The sequence below is a fragment of the Panulirus ornatus genome, chromosome 12, assembly GCF_036320965.1.
Source record: "Panulirus ornatus isolate Po-2019 chromosome 12, ASM3632096v1, whole genome shotgun sequence".
NCBI classification, from domain to species: Eukaryota; Metazoa; Arthropoda; class Malacostraca; order Decapoda; family Palinuridae; genus Panulirus; species Panulirus ornatus.
In genome coordinates, this window is record NC_092235.1 from 34,738,291 (window position 1) to 34,743,653 (window position 5,363).

General features: G+C 39.5%; 1 non-coding gene across 1 annotated transcript; it reads left to right on the plus strand.

The window, feature by feature from the left end:
- The first annotated feature begins 4,879 nt into the window (after positions 1-4,879).
- TRNAK-CUU (transfer RNA lysine (anticodon CUU)) lies at positions 4,880-4,952 on the plus strand. Its single transcript has one exon. It is a non-coding gene; the product is annotated as a tRNA-Lys (tRNA).
- Positions 4,953-5,363: the final 411 nt, after the last annotated feature.

The following is a 5,363-nucleotide window of genomic DNA, read 5'->3' on the forward strand; positions in this document are numbered from 1 at the left end:
TAGTTCTTATCTTCACTACATAATCATTTTGAACAAACTCCACTCTTTACTAACTCATATCTCTACTACATTCGTATCTTCACTACATTCTTTTCTTCAGAACAAGCTATCTCACAATATCCTTATCATCACTATACTCTTCCTCACTACACTCTCATCTTATCATCTTTCTGTTTACCGAACTTAGTTCAAAGTCTGACTTGAACGCAGCTTTGGAAAGTTTGTGTTCCTCATTGTGTTATCCCCTTATTATCATTGCAAAGGCAATGGTCACTACTCCCTAACTAAACCCTCATCGTCACTACACTCTCATCATTATCATAACTTCTTGATGTTCAACACAAAATCTCAACATATGTATTTATCTTCACTACAGAATAATTTTCATTGCACCTTAATCTTCATTACTCCTTGTTTCAGCTACATCCGTATCTTCCATTCATTCTTATATCTTATTTGTGTGTGCGTGTGTGTGTGTGTGTGTGTGTGTGTGTGCGTGGATAAACTTTAAGGCTGGCCGGGGTGTACTGGTGATGCCTTTGACCTAAAATGTAAGTTCAAGTCCGTAGGGCGACCCTGCACTTAGCTTGAATCATTTTGTGTTCACTATACTCTACTACATCTCCTCTCCTTAATCCCTTTGTCTTCACTATGCGAGGCACATTATAATCTTCACTACAACCTCATCTTCTTATGACCTTATCTTGACTAAGCTGGTTTCAAGGAAGGCTTTAGATTTTTCCCGCTCACACAAACAACGTACTTACACGGGGCCCCACGAGTGTAAGTTTATCTATATTATCTATTGTTATTTTTGGATGGTACTGCAGTGGAATTTATTTAAGAAAGGGGTGACTGTGTTGTTGACTGGTTAGTGAGGATATCTAATGTATGTATGACTCATGGTGAGGTGCCAGAGGATTGGCAGAATGCATGCATAGTGCCATTGTATAAAGGCAGAGGGGATAATGGTGAGTATTCAAATTACAGAGGTATAAGTTTGTTGAGTATTCCTGGGAAATTATATGGGAGGTTATTGATTGAGAAGGTGAAGGCATGTACAGAGCATCAGATTGGGGAAGAGCAGTGTGGTTTCTGAAGTGGTAGAGGATGTGTGGGTCAGGTGTTTGCTTTGAAGAATGTGTGTGAGAAATACTTAGAAAAGCAAATGGATATGTATGTAGCATTTATGGATTTGGAGAAGGCATATGCTAGAGTTGATAGAGATGCGTTGTTGAAGGCTTGAAGCGTATATATGGTGTGGGTGTTAAGTTGCTAGAAGCAGTGAAAAGCTTTTACCAAGGATGTAAGGCATGTGTACGAGTAGGAAGAAAGTGATTGGCTCCCAGTGTTCTGGGTCGAGCACCAGGATCTACTGACCTCTGACATAATATTTTTTCTCTGATCTTTCATCACCACACTCCCGGCACCCATCAATAGACCCTTCCCAAATTCCTCACTTCCTTATAAACTCGTCCCTGTATTCAAGAAATAAGAAACTTAAACCGACCAAAAAGCATTACGTTGTTCAACAATGTCAACCCCAGCTAGGGTGAGCCTTAGATACTCTTACGGTATATTGTGATGGACGAAGACCTTAATCCCCCCCCCCCCCCCCCCACACACACACACGCACCACCACCACCAGTAAAAAGAAAATTACATATTTACTTTATATAAGAACCTATCACTGTGCCATCGAACACAGATGGCAGAAGTGTATTTTTCTTGTGGATTTCTATTGAAAATACATGGGATATTTTATCTAAGCAAATCATTTTATACGATAATGAATAAAGTCCCATAACTTTTCTGGATCACAGGGTACAGAAATGTATGTAACGTGAAACCGGTAGAATTAACATATCTAACATAAAGATTTTTATTTTGCAGATAACATAAATGTTTTACATGTAGAAATCGGTAATATCTTCAATAACCTAAACATAATACCATCAAATCTTATATCACAAGCTTTTTATCCTGGTTTTACATATTAAAAACATACTGCATACAGAATAGTAACGTAGATATTATCTGCACAAGTTATGAGTTTCTATTCTTCAAAACTCTAGGAAGATCCATTAAGTATACTTTGAAAAATAGACTTGTTCATTTTGTCGTGATAAACATTAAAGATAAATCATTAACATTTTCCTTAGCAACATTCTTTATGAATTAGAATAAATCATTTTCTGGAGAAAACATATAATAGTATCAACAAGACACAAACGATCAAGTTTGATTAACTAAAATTCATTAAATGACAAATACAGAATATTAGTGAATGTCGCCAATCTTATCGATATCATTCAACCAAATACGATACCCAAGTTTTCAAATCATCAAAAGTAATAAAAGAAGTCATCCAGAGTTAACTTGTTACTCCCGGCGTAAACACTTATAGGCGGAATCCGGTAACACCTCTTGAATAGCATGTGGAAGACAGAGTAGAGTGGGTGGGCTCAGAAGCATGTTCTCCACTTCAACTGACTAATGATATGTTAAGACAACACAAACCACATACATCGATTGTGAGGATGGAATCAGGGATGAAACATGTATAACTAGAAAGGTTAAAGATACAAAGATGGTGAAATACCTTTACCCGGGATCAGTAGCACCTGTGGCAATGGACACACCTTTGTAATGCTTGATCACTTACAACTGATCAACTTTAATACGAAAGTCTTAGGTATTGTCCCTCAGGAAAACTTTCTATAAATATTTATAAAACACATATATATGTTAGATATACACTATCTCTAGAATATATCTTTACCTGGGACGTGTAACACTTGTGTGGATAGACACAACTTTGTAATGCATGATCCATTACACGAAATGAACTTCACTAACGAAGAGTTATACAACGCGTCGTTGGAGAACATTAATCAAATACCTATACAGAATTTTTATGTTAGATAAGAGACTTTCTTGGTAGTAAACATAAGAAATAATAAGAGATGTAGAGATAAATTTTTTGTTAAAAGATGAAATATTCCTGCCTTAAACTAGCTCCTTGTATTGGATTTTCTTTTAGATACCCAGAGGAAAATATATTCTGTGGTTTATTCATATATATATATATATATATATATATATATATATGTTTATGTTTTTCACAACTTTTTTATTCTTTAATCTTTTAGGATTCTGTCTTAAAGCTCTTGGTTCTGAACAACCATTATAATGCAACACTATACGCATTTATCATAAACAAATCATTTATCACAATATCCATTATGTTTGTACCAGATTCTTTAAGTCCTCAGTCACGTTTGTTAATATATAAGAGATTTTTCCATCGCTGATAAGTGGCTCCGTGGTGTAGTGGTTAGCACATCTGCCTCATAAACAGTTGGTCCTGGTTCGATTCCCGGCGGGGCCTTTGTTTTCAGTATTTTTTGTGATCGTAAATACTCGTACGTAGGCTCTCTCTCTCTCTCTCTCTCTCTCTCTCTCTCTCTCTCTCTCTCTCTCTCTCTCTCTCTCTCTCTCTCTCTCTCTCTCTCTCTCTCTCTCTCTCAGGCAAGAGGCAAGTTGATATGTGCTGGGTGGGTGGGTGGATGGGTGGGGTGCAGAGTGGCTCGTCGTCATATGGCAAGAACTTCATCGCTCTCACTCAGTCACGCAATCTACATTCATAGTGGCTGGCTGGAGAGAGAGAGAGAGAGAGAGAGAGAGAGAGAGAGAGAGAGAGAGAGAGAGAGAGAGAGAGAGAGAGAGAGACTACCTCTCTACCTACCTACATACGAGTACCTACCACGATATGCTGCCAAGATAGCAGGGCTAAGGCAGAGCGCTCACCACACATACCGCTTCTTTGATGGAAATGTTTGTATCTCCTACCCAACAGACAGACAAACATATAGACAGACAGACAGACAAACATATAGACAGACAGACAACCAAACGTATAAACAACACAGACAGACGGAGATTACTAGAAGTATAGATTGTTAATTTGATATATTTTACGTCTTTTCATCTTCCTTTTTCATAATGATGATGACATAGTTAAGAAAACGTCGGAGACTTAATGTTTTCTGACCCAGGAATGTGAATTCATTCTTCATATCTGGACTCATACTGGACGATGATCATAATAAAATCTATAAATCTTTGGTCACAGTCCAGACACATATGGTCAGATATAACAAGAGAGTATAACGCTTCGTAAGGTTGCAGTATATCCAGGCTATGATTTAACTGGAGGAAATCACACAACTTGATATTGTCAGAGACAAATGATGATTCTTGTTTTGTTCTCGTGATGTTAGGGAGACGTGAAGTCTATCCACGAGGCCCTTGCTATCTACCATCCACCAGTGGCTTGTTCTCACAACATGAGAGGGGATGGTAAGTCCATCAAGGAACACTTGCTCTCACAACACCGGACGGGAGGATAAGCCTGACAAAACAACTTACTCTCACAACATCAGACAGAGAGGAGGGTGTCTCCATCCAGACACACTTGCTGCCTCCTAACCATAAGTGTCTTACTCTCACAACATCAGACAGAGAGGAGAGTGTCTCCAGACACACTTGCTGCCTCCTAACCATTAGTGTCTTACTCTCACAACATCAGACAGAGAGGAGAGTGTCTCCAGACACACTTGCTGCCTCCTAACCATTAGTGTCTTACTCTCACAACATCAGACAGAGAGGATGTTATGCCTGTTATCTAACCTGACACATCAGTCGGGGTCTCAGGACGTTGATAAGGTCATGGTCGGATCCCCTTATGTATCCATCATGTGACCTCAGGTGAGTTATTGAACGTTATCGCTGATCATACAGCGTTGTTAGGGGTTAATGATGGTGGTTATCAACCTCGCTTAGACACACACATACACACGAACGAGGTTGTATATAAGCCCGGCTAGCTCAGTCGGTAGAGCACGAGACTCTTAATCTCGGGGTCGTGGGTTCGAGCCCCACGTTGGGCGGTAACAGTTTTCTATGATGTAACATGAAACAGCTTCTGAACATACCCTCCACCGCTCGTCTAGATCAACCAATCTGCCATGGTTCCATGAACTGTTTAAACAGTTTAAGCGAAGAGAGAAAGACAGACAGAGAGAGGTAAAGAGAGAGATTACCAAAGATTACATATGCACAACAGGTAACACAGACCTAATTACCTTCCACCACCTAAGAAAATAGCTTTGCCATTCAGCAGGGCCAGCGCGTACTGCTTAACCGAGCCGAGCGCGCCAAACTTTTTCCGTTGCTTCTCGGCAAGTACTGCGTGCTGAGCAGAGTTGCCACCTTAGCGCTTTTGGCACTAGATTTAGCACCTTAGCTCGTATTTAGCACCTTAGCTCGTTTTTGGGCGTTTTATTTTATATTTAGCGCCA